At 41.0% G+C, this 22,969-nt stretch overlaps 2 protein-coding genes across 3 annotated transcripts in view; one reads left to right on the top strand and one right to left on the bottom strand.

Moving 5' to 3' along the window:
• Positions 1 to 22,969, top strand: part of Grh (grainy head) — a 191,546-nt gene that overhangs the window by 22,460 nt on the left and 146,117 nt on the right. The window lies entirely within an intron of this gene.
• LOC143146178 (uncharacterized) overlaps positions 1 to 22,969 on the bottom strand; it is a 157,756-nt gene that overhangs the window by 1,192 nt on the left and 133,595 nt on the right. The window contains exon 4 of the transcript XR_012991845.1: positions 52 to 399. The gene's annotated coding sequence lies outside the window, so the exon portion shown is untranslated. The remainder of the gene's footprint in view (positions 1 to 51; positions 400 to 22,969) is intronic.

Raw genomic sequence — 22,969 nt, 5'->3', positions numbered from 1 at the left:
AATAGAAATTTGTGAATAGGAGTTTTGGAAGGAGTTCATTTCAAAGTTTACTTGTCTTTTGGAGAGAGAAGGGGTGAAGATAATCTTCCTTTGATGAATCATTTGTTTCTTGAAGGTGAGAAGAGAGTAATTTTAGGAGCCCTATAATTGTTGGAGGTTTCAATCTTTTGTAGAGTATTTATATCCCTTTTGAAAATTAAAAATTTTTCATCATGAATGTATAAATCCTTATCGTTTAAATTAGTTTAGACAGCTTGGCTTACCATAAGTAAAACTTGAATTTTTAATTCAAATTTTGAAGTCCTCCATGGAATAGGGTCTGTAGATTTCTTATACGTGTTGATACAATGAAGGTGTCTCAGTGGAGTCCAAATTATCGATATTTGGAAGGATAAATTTCTAAAGATTGAACATTTTTTAGAATATTCAGTTCCAATGCATATTCTTAAAAAAAAAGAAATTGAGTTTTGTAATTTAAAAATCATTAAATTGAATTACTCCGAAACTAAGTGTGTCGAGAACGATGATAACGAGTTGCTATTTTCTTCGACTTTTATTTCGAATAAGTTAGATTCGTACAATTCTGTCTGACAAGTATCTCCGTTTAAAATGGTACAAACTTTGCTCAATTACCAACGTGCTACAAACAGTGTAATTTTAAATCTACGTTTGGTAGGAAACATCCTGTACAACTGGTAACACACATTACACTTCACCGCTCCTTAAGATTCTAATGACATTCATGTTTTTACGAGTGTCCATGGACGTACGCTCAACGCGAGTTCGTCATTACGGGTCATCATCCATGATCCACAGCATGAACGAAAACGACACGCGCGAAATTCCTGCGACTAGGAACCTGTTCAAGTCGAAATATTGCCGCGAGACGTTTAACGATGGAGGACGACACTTTTTTTTTACGCAAACTACACGTGTAATAAACACGCGGACCAAACTACAGCGTGTAATACAAATCGACCGCAAGGCAATACGAAAAGTATACAGTTAACTGGGATATTAACCTCAAACTTCGCGAACGTGGCGACTCAATTTTCGTTCGTGAATTCTTTTACGAGAAAATCGAAAGATGATAGAATCGTTTTTGTTATTTTATATGTCGTTTTGATAAATCGAGGAAAATTGTAAATTAGTCTTCGGTGTACACATAAAAGAAGCTCAAACGATGAACAGTAATTTTTACAAAACGAGCAAAAAGGGTACAAATCTATGAAAAAGGGCAATACGATAAATAAGTGAAGTTAATTCAAAGGGGGGTGGACAAAGTGCTGAATATAATCAATCAATACCTTAGAAAGCTTTCTTTCTCTTCGTAAATTAACAAAATAAAGTTAAACAAATTCTCTTTGCAACAGATACTTACGTTCCTTGTTAAACGAAAGGTTCTTTATAAAAGAAAAGGATTAAACGTGAAGTAAACTTCGATTTTGAAAAAATGTCAATTCGATAATAAGTTGAGGTAAAAAAAACTTAAAGAATTTTTCCAAATTTCAAAGATTCCAATTCTCCATTGTTCCTTCGAAGAGAGATACGCGCGCGGAATTTCGAAATAAATAATTTATTTTTAAGATATTGTTTCTGCACTGGTTGATAATTTAAATTATCGTCGCGTGGGTTTTTACGCGCCAAAAGTATTCCGTCGTCCCGGCGCGCATGCGTGGAATGGAGAACAATCGGGCGGTCGGCGCACGTTCAACGAGACGGAAAAATGGAATTCCGCGGCACAACGAACCATGGCAGCGCCGACAATTACCGATTCAGCATTAAAGCGACGCGGATCGTGCCGCTGGAGGAGAGAACTTATCCCGCGCGGTCTCGCGCCTTAATAAGCCGTAAAGTATCGCGAAAAGTGTCTCTACACGCGGACAGTAGCCTGCTCGCTGGCACGGAAAAATCGGAATCGCCCTGCGCGCGTGTTCACGTTGAAACGCGGCGCGCTATCGGGCCCGTGTATCAGCGCCGACAATTAACAATTATTGCGCACACCTACCCGCGAGCACGTTGGATAAGTCACGTTGCCGCGTTGAATTTATTATTACGACGCGATGTGCGCGCGCGCGAGTACAGCGCCACCCAGGTGCGGTGTCCTGGAAGGACGTTGTACAGTGTGTGTAAGAAGTATTCCTGCGGTAATTAATTTTAACGAGAAGACTGTAAAGTGTGTCTAATTAAAAAAGAAAAAAAAAAAGAAGTGAGGAAAGTGGAAGAAAAAATATTATTTAATCGAAGAAAATTGCACGGTGTGAGTGAAAAGTACTCGTGTAGTAGTTAATTTTAATGAGAACACTCTACAATGTGTTTGATTTAAAAAAGAAAGAAAGAAGTAAGGAAAGTAGAAGAAAAAATATTATTTAATCAAAGAAAATTGTACGGTGTGTGTAAGAAGTAACTCACATTCGTGTGGTAATTAATTCTAATGAGAACACTGTACAATGTGTTTAATTAAAAAAGAAACAAAACAAAAAAATAGAAATAAAGAAAATAGAAGAAAAAATATTCTCCAATACAATACGAATACTTTGAAATCATAAAAAAAAAGAAATCACGGACGCACGAACATTTACGAAGAACCAATTTGAATACAAAGTATTCTTTAAACAGAAGACGCTAATATTAAACACATACCTGCATTATTAATAACCCGATAAGAGCGCAAGACGACTGTTCTCTGAAAGTTGCATACACCGCACGAGGAAATATGTTTTTAGTAATTTTACAGGCATAAAATATTCTACCAACGGTCGATTCAACAATTTTTAGACACCTTTTGTATAGACCCTGTTGATCCTGTTCCTTCTGTATTCTCTTTCTCATCCAGACCCCGGTTTGTTAATTTCTTTCACCGGCTGCAACACAACCAAAGTGTTTGAAAATGCAAAGGAGTTGCAACATGTGTTAGCAACCTTCCATTGAACAAGTGTTAGACACGATGTGAAGTAACGCTGCAAATCGCAAGAGTACTCTGTTTTCTCGCGTATTCATTTATGTGTCCGTTTCGTATCTATTCTCGTTTCTCTTGGCCACAGTGACAATATCTCGCGCATAGAAACGAGGCTACATTTACTGCACAGTGTTACCAGACGTATTTAAAGGTTCCATAAGCTCCCTGAAAATATGCCCCCATTGGTAACTAACTTTTTTCATTGCCTGCCATTCACTTCCTCCTCGAGTATACTTAATCACTTTCATCTTCTTCCGCGACAGTTTCCCCAAATAATAATAATAATTTTCTTCTTTTCCACTTGGAGCAAAATAGAGTAACTTAATACTTGTAAATTTTACCATTATTTGTATTAATTCAAACTATATTTTTCTTATTTTAGAAATCTCAGTTTATACAATTCGAACGTATTATCTATTCCACAGTAAATTAGTTATTTTTAATTTATACATTACTCGTTTCAATTCAAAGTGTATTATTTATTCCAGAAATCTTAATTTTTGTAATTCAATGCACCTATTACCAAATTTTACCATTACTCATTTTAATTCCAAATATATTATTTGGAAATAATGGAATAAATATGTTACTTGTTTAAAAAATCTCAGTTTCTATAATTCAATCGTAGATATTTTCTATCCTGAAGTTTTCCAAGTTTATCGTATAAAAATATTATGTAAGTTATGTAAAAATATGCATCCATTGGTAGATAACTTTCCTCGTCGTCTGTCATTCGCTTCATTTTCAATTTTTATTAATCATTTTCCGGGAAAATATCCCCCAATTCTTTCCTCTTCCTCTTCGTGGAAAATTCATGAACGCTATAACCGAGGAATTCCACGCGAACGACAGTTTTCCAAGCGTATCTAAATCGCGTACCTAACCTAAAACACGCGCGACCTGAATAAAAGATTCTCGACTCGCTTCAAAGCATCATGGCCGCCACGTGTTTCGAAAACTACGCGACACGCCGAATTCGAGATCAAGATCGAGATCCAGAGATTATACATACACACGTTATAATATATAATATGTATATACTTTGAATATAACGTTTCCGTATCGTGCCCGTATCTACATCTAAGCGGAACCGCGGGTCGGTAAACAACGTTTCACCCGGTATATTTAGAAATGACGTTCCTCCGTGCCGTTTCAAATGCTGCGCGCTGAACTATGCGCACGCGACCAACCGTAACACAATGAATAATCATCGAACGGGAAAAGAAAAATTAATAAACAAAGTAAATTCGTACGATTTACATAATGAAACGAAAATGTTGGTATTTCCTTCTTTGAAAGAAAATTTTAACGTATCTTTAACGAATATAAACGAAGAGAAAATAAAAATTCAAATAAATTCGTACAATTCAGATCGTCAAACGAAAGTGACTTTTTTCTTCGAACATAAACTTGAAAGTATTTTTAACCGAGGATAGAATCGAACAGAAAATAAAAATGAAAAAAATTTTGAATTATGTAATTTAGATCGTGAAACGAAAGTGTTGGTGCTTTTTTTCTTCGAAGTGAAATTTGAAAGTATTTTTAATGGAGACAGATGGTTCCCATGTAGAAAAACGCGTTTCGATGTTAGACTGTTGGTGAACTCATTAGCGAGGCTGATCCCAATAACCTATTGGTTTTAGACTCAATATTATGTCTGATCAAAAAAGATTCATAGAAGTCAAATGCTTAATGAACCTGAGAGAACAGGTATTGAGCAAATAGCCGTGCAGTAATGTTATCTGAAGGCTAACGACATTTACTAAATCGATTAAAAAATAAAATAAATTTGAATCGTAACCAGAATTTCAATAATAAAACGAAAGGTACGCGGCGACCTGCATCGATTCGAAACTGAAGTAACATACTTTAGATTCGGATCACAGCTACCGGAATTTAAATAATAAATCGATAAATCAAACGATTCGAACCGACAAATATCGAGAGGTTTCCTTCTCCGAAACAACTGTTTTTAATAAGAAGTCTTTTTTTCACACAGCCACCAAAAGTGTAAATAAGTTGGCAAATTCGAGACGATCATTCGGGGAATATTTCCTTCTCAAAAAAATTCCAAAACTGTTTTTAAAGAGATAACCTTCTTTTACCTTTCAGAATTTAAATAATAAATCGAAAGATCCCAGGCGATCATCGTTGGAGAATTTTTTCTTCCGAACAAACTTCAGAGTACCTTTAACAAGAAAGCATATCTTCGTAAATAAAAATTCAAATTAAATTTCTTCTTGAAACAAACTTCTCCAGAGAGCATTCTTTCGTAAACAAAAATACAAATTAAATCTCCTCTCAAAGCAAACTTCTCGTGGAAACGTTCTTTTGCAAATAAAAATTCAATTCAAATTTCTTCTTAAAGCAAACTTCCTGGGAGAGCATTTATTCGTAAATAAAAATTCAATTTAAATTTCTTTCCTGTAAATGACTGTTCTAAGTAATACGGCTCCGATTTGGCGAGGAGCGTCGCTTTGGGGACGGCCTGTAGAGATGCGCGCGCATCGCGGAGTCTCGCGAACCAATAACCATTAAAACGCACACACACGGTCGCCGCGCGCCTTGCTCCTTTGCAATAAATAAAAATCAGCCGCAATTAATCGGTCGTAAGATATGCACGCCGAGACCTTGGGGGCCTCGAAAACAAGCGTGTCTCTTTCTCTCTGCTCCTTCTACCTTACCCCAGGTCTCTCGGCTTATTTTTCGCTCTCCCGATTATTATAAATCGGATGTTTGCCGAGCCAATCTACGCAGAATCTCGGCTCCTCGTTTCGTACGGTCGATTTTCTTTTTCAACTTTTTCCCGCGCTCTTGTTTTTCATCCGGTGGATAGAGACCACGGCCAGAGTTCGTCGTATCTTCTCTCGACGATGATTTTTCGTGGGACAACGACGAGGAGAGAAGCGAAACACTTCGAAAACTCGAGCTTCCTTTCACTTCGACGACCCACGATCCTTACCTACGATTCGAATGCATTCGACGAGAAACGAAAATATGATAACGTTGCTATAACGTCGTGAGTACCGCTTTAACAGCGAGTTGTATATAATTTAACACTAATTTAGAAATATCCACTTTGTCGATTCTTTCTGCCTTCCCAATTGATTATTTTAGTAAAGAAATATAGAGATCTGTACAATTCAACACTAATTTAGAAATATCCACTTTGTTGGCACTTTTTGTCTTCCGAATTGATTATTCTAGTAGAAAAATATATTTTGGAGTATTATTAATTTAGCACTAATTTGGGAATATCCACATTGTTAACTATTTTTATTCTGAATCACTTTAGTAAACAAAAAGTATTTTACGTAAAAATATTGTCACACTAGAATCGTATTTAGACAACAAAATTGATCGAGAAGTGATTACATTAAATAGTACGAATATTATAGAATATTGAACCATTGGAGCAGAAAGGGTTAAGGTAACGATATGGAACATTGGTCAGACATGTTTAGAATATTCTTTTGTTATCTGGTTTTCCGTATACCACGAGTATGAAGTAATGTTGGAGAGAGTACTTACAGCATAAATTTCATAGATTTGCATCGTTCAAGTTACATAATAATGTGTCCTACTTAGATCACGGGTATACTCCGATATTAAATATGCTCAACACGACACGGCCATATCGTGAAATAGTAGTAAGACAAGATACCGTAGTATAAAAAAAACTACCGTGATAAAAAAAAATTCAACGTGAAACTGATAACAGTGAATAGTCACTCAAGCATCACAAAAAAAGACTCGATATTTCCTTAGATATAAAAAACATTTTCAAAATAATCTACATTCGTAACATCACAATTTCGACAATCGGGGAAAATATTACAAAAAATAATCAAAACGTTAAATACTATTTTTCAGCATTGAGAAATCTATGAACAGTGAAACTCTGGTTACGACTTTTAAAGAGTCTCGTTTGTTAATCCCGATATTGAAATACTCGTTCCTCTACCATCAACGTGTCAACCATGGCACGGTCGACGGTGCCCATTTTCGACTTAAAATTATCTCTCGAGTCTGTAAACAAAAGAAAAAGAAAAGGGGGGAGGGGAAAAAAATGAAAACAATCGACAAGGTTTTTTCCAGTCTGTGAGAACACCGATTATCCCCTAAACGATAAAGTAGCGGTAATCAGATTAAAATCGGCCGAGGCCTCGATCATGGTCCCGTCACTCGACGGTGGGACCTGTCACAGAATCCAGATTCGTCTTCGCAGCCCCCTGTAAGCTACTTATTCCAGAGCTTAAGCACACGCGTCAACGAAAATCCAAGAAGGATTCTCGATTCGTGGCGATCCAATCCGGGGGAGTCCCCGTAATCTGCTATTCGCGCAACCAATAAAGAAACAGTCGAGACGAGAAAGAGAATTGTTAATTCATGCGACGACCTTGTGGCGTATTGTAAAGCGCCATCGATTTCGTTGATATTTTTACCGTTTCGCTCTTCTTCTGTGGAAAAGGACTACGAAGGTCGGCCCGTTATGGCGGTGTTGTTTGAATGTCCATCAGGGTCGAGTCGAAACGTTAACAATTGATAATATGATTGGATTTGCAATAGGTTCTTGCTTAGAAATAACATTAATCTAGAAAAGATAAATAAAATATTGTCTGGTTGTAAAAGTAGAGATCATACCAAATATCGAGATATTAACAAAGTAAAGTTTCTTAGATATATCCACGTAATTTACGTAAGAAGTACTTTCTGAAGTATTGCAAGATTCGTCTGTTACTAATAACAAGTGTAAACCCAGACTACGCTACAAAGTTCAAAAAATTGTAAAAGAATCAAGTATAATAAACAACTACGTGCGTATAATTCATCGTATGAGGATAAGAACGTTAAACGAAGATGGAAGCAGGATAATTTTTCGGCAAAAATTGTAACATTTCTCTGAAAGTTTAAAAATGCAAACCAACCAGAAATCCGTCATCGTCGACACTTACCACTTTACATAATTTACATAACGAGAGCTTCCTGAAGTATTTCAATATACGCACACTATCAACAAGTAGACACCTTCTGGTTCGTGCTGCAAAGTTCTAAGAGTTATTAAAAGAACAAGTACTATAAGAAACAACTGGTTCACCTACACATCATCCGACGTGGACGTCGGGGTCCGCTCCGATAAACTCTTACAACTGATAAAGTAATTCATGATTCATAAGTTATCATTAGCAGCGACCACCTAGCTGGTGCTACAAAGTTCGAAAAATTGTCCTATTAATAAAAACTAAGAAACAACTGGTCAGGCTAGACATCATCCAAGATATGTATCTACCCCAATAAATTCCTCGAGAACCAATAACAGGGAACCGATGGAAAAAATGATTCACGTAGAATCAGAGCAACAAATTTTGCGCGTCGTAACGGTGCACCGATTCCCTGTCCAGACTATGACTTCCGGGTTCTGACAACACTGATGCTTTTGCAACATAGGCGACCGCCGTTCAACGTCGAGTTCTCACGTGTCCAACCTGGCGATTATAACTTCCTTCGTGTTTCGTATGTACATACTTACCGAGCGCGCAACGTGTGTCCGCGGGAGCGGTCTGTTGCGAAATGAGAAGCTAAATTGCGATACGCGGCATAAAATTATAAATACGAGACGAAGAATACAGGCCCGGTGTGAGCGCAATCAAATTTGCATATATTTCGCGGCGACTACCGAAACGCGCGCGCGTTCACGAAATTATCCGCGTCTTTTTACGTACGAACAGCGTTCCTCGCGAAAACAAAATTCTTTTTTTTTCTAGTTTTGTGAAAAACCGCGTCGAATCAACGATCATTGAATGTGGAAGCGAAGGTTTTAAATTTTCGAAGCCATTTATTACATTTATATCTTGGGGCGAGTTTCAACGAGATTGATGGAAAGGATGGTTCGCAAGAGAGTGAACCCCCTTTTTTTGAGAGGAAATTTGTCGAGTTATATATTTTTTGTAATAAGTAGTAATAATTGAGAGTATCGAAGGACAAATAACACAAGAGTGGTTCGTTAAAGGGGTACTTGGAGCTCTCGTTTCCAGAGGGATCTTTGGTATGGAATGATATTTTTCTATAATTGTGGATCGATAGTGAATTTGGGAGTTTGCGTACCATTATATCATCAATGTGTAATCGAGATCCGAGGGAGATCGAAAATACAACGTGTAAATTACAAAATTGGAAAATTACCTTTTTTACAATTCGATAAGAAATCATCGTACGCGTAAAACGAAAGAAAAGAATTTTGAAACACGAAATATTTACTTCTTCCAAGGTGACTCGACCTTGTCTCCGTTCCAATGATAACTAAAAACTGGCTATTTCAATGATAATTGCGCGCTGAAGTTGAAATGCAGATTGTGGACAAATAATTCTTTCTTGATTCGTGAAAATATTTCTCGAGTGAATTGATTAAAGAAAACAGTCTGGTTCGTATGTGAGCCACCCTCGTACCTCGTTGGGATACATTTCCTTTTTTAGTACACCAAATTACAGGCGACCGCGGCCTGTAATTAAATTAATACGAAAGCTCGCGGTCGATGGCCGGGAGTTCTTGCCCGCGTGAGGATGAGTTCGAAAGAGTGATTGGGATTTGGCGATCGCGATCGTGCAAATATTTCAAGATGGAACGATTGAAAACGCTCTGAAGCCATAAGTAAAAAAAACAGAGGTGTGAATCGAAATGGTGAAAATTTTTTGAATTTTTCGATTGCAATATTTTTGTCCAAGCAGAAGATATTAAAGTCGAGTAAAATAGTTCGCGAGTGTACCTTAATAATGCCTCATGTTACTGTAAATTGTTAAAAAAGTGTTCGTTCTAAACGACTACACGTTATGCATATACATTAGAATTCGAAGAAAATAATATAACTACAACAATGTAACTACATATTATTAAGACGTATCTTGTTCGGGAGACTTCAACGCATGGTGATGTCGTAATCGGTCCAGCGCTTAGGTGATTTCAACGCGTGGTTAGAGCATCATCGTCCGACTAGACAGTGTCTTCCTTCCTATGAACACTTTATGCTGTCCTGATATAAACGTCTAAATTTGTAGATCAATCGTTTGCTACAAACCTGTCAGCCAAGGTTATATACGACTTGTAACGGTACAAGTACACTTTATAGCATTGGACGCATTCCGTCTCCATTAGGGTCATATAATTCGCTGAAATATCCGAATAGATATATGCGTTAAGCATCTGTCTTGCATCTTCTCGAATAAGGTCTGAATAAGTTGTTTTTATAATCAATTAAAGACAAGAAAATTTCTTCCTCAATCCCAACCAGATATTCTTTACAATTTCAGTGCATCGTTATCTATTATCTCAATTTATCATTCTCGATGGTAGTTAATCAATATTTTTGGTATTTTTAGAAAATGTCAGATGCCAGAATTATCTAAACGAAGGGTAGTCATCATTTTCCTTTCACTCTTTCTTAACCATTTTTGTTTCACTCTTTTTTTTTCAATGTTTCACTCATTTTCTTTTAATCTCTCCTGACCATTTTTCTTTCAATCTCTTCTGAGCATTTTTCTTTCACTCTCCTCTGACAATTTTTTACCACCCTCCTTCGACCATTTTGTACCATACCTCCTTCGCGAAACGAAGCATCGAAAATGACGCGTTGATTCACAGCCGAGAAATCGGAGTCACCGGCAAAATTCGAATCCCCAAAAAAGTGGGCTTCGTCCCGTGGAAAAAGGGAAGCAGAAAATAATCAACGCACGTCGACGTTGCATAACACCGCATCAGCGTTCGCTTTAACAGCGCAAAAAACCGTCCCGACGCGTTGCAAATCCCTGGACGAAGCGTTGCCGAGCCGAACCGTAAACGCAGACACGGCCCGCGGGGAGGTCTGTCAAATAAATAATCCGCCGAAAGCGTGTGTGCGCCGACTCGGCTCGCGCGTGTATTGTTCCCCGCGTGACGTCACATCCTCGAAAACACTATTATTATAGGCATCGTTCACCCACCTCCGACGCATTAACATAGATTACAAGCGCGCGCGCCCCTCGAGCGGTTCTCGCTTTTCTGCGGGACGATCGCGATTCCATCTTGCCGGATTTATTAAACCAAGTCCGCCATGTTTTCTGCCCGTAACGGAGAGAATTCAGCTCTTACGGCACGGAAATTATTTTACTCTTCCGCCATCGTGCCATTTTGCGAAACAATGGAAACGAAAGTACACGAAGAAACCACTTTCTTGAGGGTTCGAGATCTTGTGACGTCTTTCGAGAGGGGCTCTTAACGTGGAGAAGAATTACTTTACTACGAAGTCACCGCAAGTACGCTCGAGATGAAATAATGGAAATGGGAAAACACGAAGAAGGGATTCTCTTGAGAGATGGGGAATGTTAGCGTTTTTTGTTGAGCCCTGGTTCGATAAAGAGAAGCTCTTAACGTGGAAGAAAATTACTTTACTCCATCGTTGTTCCATAGTCGAGAAAAAATACAAGAAAGCTATTTCTTCGACAGTTTTTTTGATTCTCGTTGGCTCGTTCGTAGTTTACCATAGAGAAGCTCTTAACGCGTAGCAGAATTGTTTCTTTCATCGATGCAATTATCATTGATACTAAATTTCTAAAAAAAATTAATTCAAAATGGAACACTTATTCGTGTTTCTACTTTGGAAGACATCGTCCCACGGTGCCGAATCTAAACATCATCTGCCCCCTCTTTACCAACAAAAAGAACACAAAATTGACACAGAAAACTATTCTACGGTTTACAAAAATCTATCGTTCTACCTTTCTATTTTTTCCCTCCGAGAAACTATGTATCAATGCACCAAACCCGGACTCATTCTTGCTCCCAACGGATATAACCCACGAAAGATGATCTCGGCTTCTTATCGCGCAGAAAGGGCCAAATATGGCGCGACCCACGCTTATCAATGATGCAACGAGGCGTCCGAAAAAACATCTCGTTACCTTCGGCGTGGAGTTCCGATCGCAATCGTTTCTCAGTTTTGCACGACTCGAACGATCCTGGCCCCCGATCCTGAGCTTTGTCCCCCACCCCAGCCCCCCTGTTCCCTCACTGACGATTTTTATCGATCGATGTACCAGTACGACATAATAATTTCTTCTTTACATTGTTCCCCCCTTCGCGAGTCTCGCGCGGCCCCCCCGAAAGCCGCAAAAAGTCGAGAAGCTCGCATATATGTATACAACGGTGCGTAAGGGGGCAGGAGGGGGTCGAGAGAGGGGGGGTGAAAACTCGACGGATCAAAGGCACCTCCGAGCTGCGCAAGAAGCGGGTGCGGCGACGAAGCAACGAACTGGCGGACACAGAGGGCCCGAGGGATCCAAGGGGGCTCCAGGGGGTCGAGAAAGGGGGGGGGGCAGGAAAGGATGTAGGGAACGATCTCCGTCTTGCGTTCTGCTTTCCGCGAACGCGGAGCTTTTTACGTACGGCCGCGCGCCGTCATTATGGCAATTTGGCGCGCATACGAAACGGTGAGGGGGGCCCCCCTCCCCCCGTTCCCAAGTGATCCAAAAATTCGCGAGACGATCTTCCGCAATTATGGACTCGGTCGATCGCCGGACCCCTCGCGATTTGCGAGCTTCGCGTTTTGAACCTTTTAGGGATTTCCGACGCCCGTCGTACCCCCGACCCCTTGGCCCCCCTTTTTACCGGTAACGATGACTACGGTCACCCAACGCGATCCTGAGGACGATTCTCGTCATTTCCCGCACGGAATTATCTTCTCGAACGAAACGAGTTTGTTTCTTGCTACTTTTGAATTATTCGAAGAAAGGAGGGGTACAATGGAAGGTCAATGTTTCTCTTCGATAAGAGCTACGAGCTACATTCGCGAGGTCTCAAGTTCCTGCGGCATTGTAATCCGGTAATTTTTGATTGAAGAATCAATTTTTTTGTTCCTTTGCTGATTTACAGATCTCCAGACACACTATACCTTTTGTTTGAAATATTCTTCTGTAACTTAAAAATTCTATAAAACGCACCAGGACTTAATTTTACTATCTCCGCTCCCAAAGTCGTACAGTCTCGCTACAAAAAACACACTCTATCGCAAAAATAAAGGGGGGTTCCCCGTATAAATTCTAATATAAAAAAAAACCCTCACACGTACCACGTAAAATCGACAGAAATTTATCCTAGTATACCAAAACGACAATCCCCCTTTTCACAACTCCGTTCCATAGTTCCCACTCCCTACCTGTGACTACCCACTGGTCCCCCTATCCTTCGAACAAGGACACGAGCGTAATTACGATACGCTCGCGGAACTTTTCCATCCCTGGACGAAATCTCGGTGCACCGTTGATTTTTTTCCATAATGGTGCACGGTTCGTTGGGTTCGCCGGAGCGTGACGAGTATCTCTCTCCGGCGTTGTCGGGGCTCATAGCCGCTCTAAAATTAGAAACGTCGTCGGGGATTTCCCAATATCCCGAGTCGCCTCGTTTCCCCCCCCCCCCTTCTCTCCCTTCTCCCGTTTCGTCGTTCGTTCTTTTCTTTTTTCTTTATTTTTCCCCCCACTCAACCTTTCTCTATCCCCACTTTCGTCCATTTCTTCTCGGTTCGATCGCCACCGTGAAACACGGCGCGTATCGTAATCATTCACCAGTGGAAATCGACTGACGTAAAGACAAATTCTGTTCGCGCCGGTGAGTGATTACGATACCGGCCAGCCCCGACGAGATAGCGACCGCGTGTGTCGAGCGTGTCGACATTATTTCCACGCGATACAGATATAGATATCTCTACCCCCTCCCCCACTCCCTCTACCCAGCCCCATTTCCCTTGCACCGCGCGGAATATATATATATATATATATATATATATATATATATATATATATGTGTATATTTTTTTTTTTCGACGTTTTCCGTATCTAGATCTCAGCCGGATTTACGCGTGGACGCGCGCGAGTTCGATTTGACGGACGCCATTGCGATTTTGGATCGATACCCCTGGCGATATTTAATCTCCGGACTCGGCGTTGCTTACCATATTCGGTCGTCCATTATCTTTCAGTTGCGTCGGAATTTATCCGATATTGCTCTATGTGGTAATATAGCGTCTAATGTTACCTGATGTTAATAACCGTGACATCGATTGTCGAATGGTCTATTGTATTTTTAACGGTTAGGAATTCATCTAATATCGATCAGGTCTAATGTCGCCCGATTGGTTGATATGTTGTCTTTTCGTTGTGTACGAATTTACGAGATGCTGGTGGTATCGATGTTGGTAGCATTGGGTGTAACGTTTAATGGTGGTTAATATTTCAACACCGAGTACCTGAAAGATGGGTCATATCGATTAGAGAGAATGCGAAGAAACGAGGAACTAGAATGATCAGGTTTCGGTCCCTCGGGTGTTTTTCGACCCGTAGAAACTTTGCAACCTATCATTTCTGTATAATTGAAACTAATTATTACGGAGAGTTGTATACCCCTTTCGGTATATTGTAAATTTAAAAACAAGACTCGAATACATTTTTTAACAATGAATTTTCAGTGTACAGTCAGAACAATGCTGAAGTTGATGCTTCGAAGTTAAAGTATAGTCAGAAGAGTGCTTCGAAGTCAACCGAAGTGTTCTCCGAACGAAAATCTTCGTTCTGTTGCAATGAATTCTAGGTTGGGTTAAAGAATTATTTCTAGAAAACTGTGGGCACGCATCACCGCGGCTACCCTACCATAACAGGGGTTGATTCGAAACTATGATAATCGTAGGACCGAAGTACAAAATTCCTCGCCAGGAAAAATCTCGAAAACTACGTGTAAAATGCGCGGAACTGCGCGTTAGTCTCGGGAACAGGGCAGAAGAAACACATCGTAACCCTGTTCAAGTAATAGCTCGAGTTCAACGAGTGGAAACAGCTGTTTTTTCGAATATCTCAAAACGTAGATTCTCGGCCGGCGCTGTTTTTTCGAGTGGTCGGTTCAATTAATGGCACGAAACGATAACGTTAAATACGCTCAATCGATTCCAACCCTTAAACGTTTCTATCTACAACATTTTCTTCCGATGTCGCGATTCCTGATAGCCCCCCATCAACCCCCCACCGTTACTCCTACCCCCGTCCCGCAATTTCCCAAACCATTTTAATTGTACTACGGATGACCGCACGTACGGCCTCGCGGGCAAAGAACTCCAATTAGTCGTCGCCGTGGTGTCCTTATGTTGCCTTAGGCCGATAAAAACTAATGCCGAAATAAGGGAAGAGAAAGAAGTCGGGTGGCTCGCTGGCGCGCATGCGTGCGTGCGTGCACGCCACGCGCGCAAGAAAATCCTCACCGATACATGCCGCGCGAGCGGAGATCACATACCTAAACGTATTACTCATGCCGCGGTTCTCCAAGGCATCCTCGCGACGAGCCCTCGAGAGCCACTCGTTCGATACGCGTCCCCGGTGAACTTTGCCGAGCTGCATTACGATGCACTTTTTGCGAGAATTTGCCTCGCGTCCGACGAAAATTTCTCCAACGGACTCGCCGCGAGAACGGTTTATCGAAACGATCGAATAAAATTTAAGGGCATTTATTTCTTTCGGCGGAGATCCTTTATCGATGGCTGTTGATCCGTAAGGACTCTTCTCGGGTGATCCGACGTCGAACGTGTTCTTGAGAAAATTTTTCGCTGCAATTAAATAAAATTTAAGAGGATTTATTTACTCGAGTGGAGATTTTTTAGCGATGGAAGTTGAAGCGTAAGGATTCTTCTCGGGTAAATAAATGTCGAATGAGTTCTTAAGGAAATTTGTCAGTGTAATTAAATAGCATTTAAGGGGATTTATTTATTTATTCTCAGATGATCCAATATCGAATGAGCTCTTAAGAATTCATCATTCTTCATTGTAATTAAATAAAATTTAAGAGGATTAATTTACTCGAGTGGAGATTTTTTATCGATGGAAGTTGTATAAGAATTCTCATTGGATGATCCAATGGGCAAGTTTGTAAGAAAGTCTATCAATGTGATTAAAAAAAATTTGAGGTGATTTATATATTTTGGTGGAGATTTTTATTGGTCCCAAGTATGTCGTTTTAAAGAAATTTGTCGATACTATCAAATGGTGGGAATTTTTTATCGATAGAAATTGTAACGTAACTGTCCTTGTCATATATTTTAACAAAAATATTTTCCTTGTTTACGTGTTTGTATCGATTCGACCAAGACGAGTACAAACTCAACTATGGTGAGAAGTTTATTCGCGAAGGATCGTTACCTTCGTTGATCCTCGTCGTGCAGAAAGATATACGACCAAATGATTTCGAGGAAGATCTACCCACTCGTGGTCGAAAAGATATCCACGACTTCCTTGTGTTTCGTATCGTAACGACGCGCAACACCCCCGCAGTTTCGTTTTTCGTGAAAATTGAACAGCGCTCGTGACGCCGCGCGCGCGCACACTAGCGTAATTTTGTCGCGCGACGAATGAAGCGTAGGTGAGGAAGCGAGCCACACAGTAAAACAATAGGAGGAAGAATGGACGCGTAGGGACGCTTCTATGGCGCGCGGAGCGATGGGTTCGAGGCGACTCGAGTTTTCGAACAAGGTCGCGAGATGATCGAAATTCTTGCTCGAAAATAGAAATTCTTCGAAAACGAAGGGCCACGTGCACAATTTTAAACATCTCCAAATAATTACCATCCATTGAAAATCTTTTACTGTCACCGAATAACTTCGATACGTGTTTCACACTCCAATCTTCCAAATTACAACTTTCAATACCTTTACAATACCCAAAACTGTAAACTCCTTGAAAGAACACCTAAGAACAATTTTAACACAACCATAAGTATGCATAGAATTCCAAACCAGGGCCAAAGTTCGTGTATTTCCACTCGGAGAGTACCTCAAAAAGTATCTTTAAAAAATGACCAAAGTCTCAATCCAAATGAATTGGGTTTAAACCCAAATGAATAAATTCGATTATTATTTTATTATTCTAGTTCTATTCTATTTCTACTATTAGAAAAAATCTAGTATCAGAAATATCTATTCTCTTTCTATATATTATTCTATTTCTACACAATATTTAAAACACACCATCTGATCCTCCGTCATCTCTCGGTCGATAAAATCGAATTACAATAATTCGTTTGAAACGCTGCTCCCCGTTATTGCCATTAATTTTCTCCCAGCTGGACACAAGTGTCTACAAAAAAGGAAAAACGTAGAAATTCGAACCACCCTCGTAGACGCCGTAGCGAACCAGATCGAGGAACGCGAACGCGAACCAAGAGGGCAAGATGGCCGCCGTGGTACAGTCCTGTACGGGGAAAAGCGTCGGACCTCCGCGTTGTCCGTCTCTCCTTTTAATTCCCACCGGTGTGTCCTTCGTTTCTGCCTCCTCCGGCTCCCTCCCCCTCCCCCGCCCTCTCTCACTCTCTCTCACTCTCCCTATCCCATGGTGCCCCCCGTTGCCCCTCACGGCCGGACCTCGGTCTCCTCTTTTCGAAACCTTCGACGCCGCTGGTGCGTTCCGTGGCGGCCGTGGTCCCATCGATGGTTTCCTCGTGCTCCTCCGCATAAAGCTGCCCCTCTCCTCTCCCCATCACCCCCTTCTCCAGCCCTCTCCCGTTTGGCGGTTCGATCGCCATAATGCCCCCACGTGATCGGGTGAACGTCGGGTGTTTTATGGCGACCGACTACCCAGAAAACCGGCGCAAAATCGACGATCCGTACGTTTATCGAATTACGATGCTCTCTCCTGGCCGGTGGATCTCTCACTCCTTTGTCTTATCCCCCCACGAAGATGGCGTCTCTTTGTCCCCCTTTCGCGGCGTACCCCCTTCGAACCCCCCTACGTTTGGTCGTTGTCTCATTCGGGGGCGACGGGGGAACGGTCCGACCGAAGGAGAGACGTACCCGATCGGAATGGTCGAAAAAGATCGATTACGAGGGGGGAGGGACCTGGTTTTCAACGAATTCTCCCCCCGTGTGCCCCCTCCCCCTACTTTTCGTCTCTCTCTCTCTCTCTCCACAGTAGCTTTCGAACGCTGCGTGGAAATTACGTGCCTCGATTGGAGGGGTTTCTTAACGAGACTCTCATTATCGGGAGTTCTTTTGTCCCCTGTGCCCCCCTATCGACCCCCACCTTATACGCGGTTTTATGTTTCGCGGGAATTTACAGCGCGCGCGCCTCTAGCCCCCCCCCCCCTCTCACTCTCTCTCTCTCTCGTTCTCGGTACACCTGACTCTCGAGGAACGTTTAATTTCCGTGATTATAATAATTCTGAGGGGGGCGTGGGGACGACGACGATGACGACTACGACGACAGGGCACACGTCGACAGAATGTCGTCGCCGGCTCGTAAACGAGGGGGGACTTAAGGTGGCCCCGGTTTGTGCTTACAATTTTATTATCGCTCGCCATGTTGCATCGGGACACTCGCGCGATTAATTGCACCGTGGATCTTAAACCGCCTAGTCGGGCGTCACGATGCAACGAGACGGAGAACTCATCTACCATGGCTGGTGTGCATCGGTGTGTTTAGAGGTTTGGCGCAATGTGAGAAACCCGTAGGGTGGGAGGGGGGGGGGAGATATAGTAATAGCGACGAGTTATGTCTCTTTTCAAGACGTTACATGCAAGGAAGAAACTTTGTAGGAAGATTGCACGGTTAATATGTTTGTCTTTAGTGCGGCTAGGCGGTTGCATTACGCGTTTATACCGCGTGGGTCGTTCTGGGGGGAAGGTTCCCCTCTGTCCCCCTCCGATTTTCACGTGCTTTCGCATGATGACGATGCGAGGGCTCCAGACGGGATCTGTAGAATATTGGATGTAGATACTCAGTAATTTTCGAGATACGTGTAATTGAAATTTAACGCATCTTGAGTCGCACCATGTGTGTGTTGGTTTGTTGTCGAGATCTATTTCGTTGGTTCGTTGTCGAGTGATTGTTCGATGGAATGATAATTTCGTGTTAAAAAATAGGGAATAGTGTATACTGGTGTAGAATATTAAATAACTGGTGAGAAAAATAATGAGAAAAATAATGATTGTAGAATTGTTTTTTACACCAGAATTTTTTCACTGTTAAAATCTTTCTTCTCGTGCCAGGATTTTTTTAAGTAATATGGGTTTGTAGATTTGCAGTATGGATGCACTTGAAACGTGCAATTGCACTATTACGTTACGATTGAAAGTTGCATTTTCTTGCTGCACTTTTTCTTCGAGAAACTATATGTATATACTTTCTGTTGCATCTCTCGTTACTCCGAATGGAAGAAACGTGTAACGAGGTCGCTAAACGTTGTATAAAAACGCTCGCATTTATACATTATAGTAACGACACATTTGAAAACACAATCTAGAAAAAATGATCTCCCGATGAACGAAATGCGTGCGCGTGCGCACCGGCGTGCTTTTGTTTCGGTGAATAACTTAAAAGAGCGTATAAAGGTACATTGTTCAAATGCAAATGGCGACCAGTTTAACGATGTTATGATAAACGTGAAAAAGCGTATGTAAAACAGCGTTTAAAATGCAACTGTAAACTCTTGTTGCAAGTCGCGTATCTGTGTTTGTATATCGATATTTCGGTGCAGCGTGTATATTTTCGAGATGCAGCTACTACGTTTTCGTGTAACATGGTGGACAGAATCGGTGCATCGCGTGAAAGATGAACGGTGGCATTAAAAGGTGAAGAGTGCAAGTGCAGTTGCATTGTTGCACTGTGTACAGACGCGTGCACCATCCTTCAAATTTGGAGCGCACTCGTTTTTTAAAATAGTTTGTCGATTACATAATATCCGAGTTAAGCGTTTGATGACTTTTGTATAAGATACAATTACAATAAATATTTTATCTTACACACCTAAGTAATTCTAGTACGAAAGAGTGAAATTTTCAACGAAACAATTATACGCGTATAAAGAAGCTTTATTGTTGTGAACATTGAAGAGTGCTCCAAACTTTTGAGCGACAGTGTACAATTAGTATATTACTATAATTACACAGTGAAACTCCTCGTCTTAATAAGCAAAAAATTACCATGAAAGTACAGACGCTGCTTCGACGTTTTCTCATTTAGTTTCTCGTAAACATTATCGGGTAAAATGTACCATTGAGAATTGACTCAAGGACGAAAAGCACAACAGTTGCACTAAAACACGAAACGCAAAACTGCACAGTTGCACTGTCGAGACCAGAAACGTATAATTTGAAACCTATAAATTTTTTCAAATTTCTCAACGCTCGATTTAACCAAATTGTAAACTCCTCGTCCCAACAAGCAATAAATTACCATAAATGTATATACACACGCCACTTCGAGCCACCGCGTTTAATTTCTCGTAAACATTTCTGAGTGATATGTATCATCGACAGTTCCATTCAAGGACCAGAAAAGCAGAACTGTTGCGCTAAAAGACGAAACGCACAACTGCATCGATGCACTCTCGAGACACAACGTATAGTTTAAATATATTGCGACTATCAATTTTTTCGAATTTCACGATCGATTTAATCAAACCGTGAACAGGTAACGAGTCACCATGAAAAGCTCGAGCTTCTTCGACGCCTTACCCCACCATTTCGTTCCCTCGTACGTGCAATTTCGCGAATACGCGCGCGAATCGTCCGCGCAACGCTTCTAGCTCGCTGATGGAGCGAAACGAAGCCGAACAGACAGCACCGGTGTTTATACTATGTTGGTAATAAGCGACCGCATGATGATCATTACGCTCTACGTCTAGGAGCTAGTGGACGGGGCACACGATGGGGCACGGTCGTAATATTAGATCCGCGGAAACGACCATAATCACGCGGGACGAAATCGGGCCTCGTTTGGACTTTGCCGCGCGAATTCGTACAATCCCGCGCGGTTCGAGTAATTGCAGCCATTGCAGCTCGCGAACGATCGACGCGATGGATTTCTTCGGTTTTCGCTCGCTCGCGCGAGCGAGCGATAGGCGCCCCTGGGCGCGGCGTAACGAGCACGATATAATCAATTATTTCTCGCATAGCGTGCGGCCGTGCACGTGCAACGCGGTTTATGGAAAACGTATGATAATAAGAAATGTCTTCGGGCGGAAAGAGTCCGCCAACAGAAGGAGGAATACTCTGCAATTGGACTTCTAAAGGTAGAACAATTTTTGGTGGGTTTTTTTATTTTCAACGAAATTGCATCTCGAAAGTTTGCAAAGAAGTGAAATTTGTGCTTTGGAATCGATAAAAGGGATAAATTCGAGGCGATAGATGGACAATTTTGGAGACTTCGATGCAAGGTAAACAGTATCACCGAAGTACTAACTTCTGAAAAATAAGGAAAGAAAAGAACAAGTCCGAGACAAATGAAAGGATATCGTGCACTTGGGTTTCTAAGAACAGAGAAATTTCTAGAAATTTTTTTTTAAACAAAATACTTCGAAAGTTTGCAAAAGGGAGCTGAGTGCAATTTTTGCGAAGAGAATTGAGATCATCCAGAGGGATAACTTTGGAATAATTACATCGTGAATCGCAATAATAGTAGAAGAATAATTCAGGAGACTTCAATGCGGGGTAGATGGTATAAATTTAACTTTTTAAACAAGAATGAACGAAATTTGGTGCAACTGAAAAAATAAAATCCTGTAATCGAATCCTCCATCGAGTACCCTCTACACTGAAATCCTCTCCACTGCCAAAAATACTCCAAAGAATATGTATCTTGCTACTATACGATATCGTGATGTTAAACGAATGGCAGAAACGTTGTTCGATAAACAAGTTGAGCCACGCTCGTAAACGCTGCAACCACGATCATCGAATTTTTTTCCATCTCGAAAGATTCCCTTCCCGAGCAACCTTTTTAATAACTTTGCCGAGCGTAGGTTTCTCGTGCTGCTTGCACAGATCTGATACGGGCGCGTGAAAAATCCCACTCGCGCCAATTAAGGGGACTTCCTAAAAGATCGGTGCACCTGCCGCACCGGAGTGCCACGACTAAAACACGCTTAGCACCTCGCGCGCGTCAAAGCTCGCGCAAAACGAGCACGCGGACCATCGTGGCTTGGATTCCAGCAATAAAATCAAACATCGCATCGCAGAGGCGCGGCGCGGTACAAGAAATTACCGCTTCGTTCTCCGTACTGTCTGTCGGTAGCATAAAAATACACGCCGCGATCATAGCAATCGGACGCAATACTCGTTATCGCGACGACCGGGGACAAGTTCGCGTTCGAGCAACGCTCGTAATAACCGGTCGCGTCTTCTTCGTCGTAACCTAGCCTGTCCACGTGGAGAACAATCACACCGGTACCACGAACCGTGGTAAAATTTGAAAAATGTACAATTTTCTTTTTAACACTTTAACACTAGAACCATCGAAAGATTTCGCGATATCAAGGTGTACCTTATGTGTGTGTGTATATGTAAAAGAGAATCAATCGACGAGGAGAAAGAAGAATTTATATAATTGATCGCACGAGTGAAATAGACAAATTATAATGTCTTCGTAACGTGGAATTTAAAGTAAATTTTATTTATAAAAGCAGTTACAACCAGCCATTTTGAGTGGTAAATTTAATGTTAAATACTACGTTGGTTTTCAATATTTAAGGATATCACTGATAAAAGGTTGAAATATTCGATTATTTATCGACCTACTCATTTTAGAGTATTATTAACGAGAGTAGTGATATTTAAAAGTTTACAAGAAGTGGAGTTTGTGTCTTGTAGGCACTTTAGAGAATCATAATTTTGGAGTCTTTAAGGATATGTGTTATTTATTCAAGAAATATTATAATCGAACGTCGATCGGATGAACTTTATATATAAATAGTTGCTCTCGAGGATAGTTTAAAAATTTTAACGTTGTGGGTTTGTTTGCAAGATTGTTGGGTAAGTGTTCTTCATTTTCCTGAACATTCCATCATCTACAATTTCATCTTCTATCTTAACTGTAATTAAAATTCGTCCCTAGTAGCTATCCAAAATCCAACTACACAACTGTTCTCCATTCTCCAGAATATTCCACCACTTAGACCCCCACTTCTAATTCTTTAAAAACAATCGAGCAACTAAATTTGATCACTTGAATTTATCA

This window comes from Ptiloglossa arizonensis, chromosome 4 (genome assembly GCF_051014685.1).
Source record: "Ptiloglossa arizonensis isolate GNS036 chromosome 4, iyPtiAriz1_principal, whole genome shotgun sequence".
Classification (NCBI taxonomy): Eukaryota; Metazoa; Arthropoda; class Insecta; order Hymenoptera; family Colletidae; genus Ptiloglossa; species Ptiloglossa arizonensis.
This window is presented reverse-complemented; position numbering and strand designations above follow the sequence as displayed.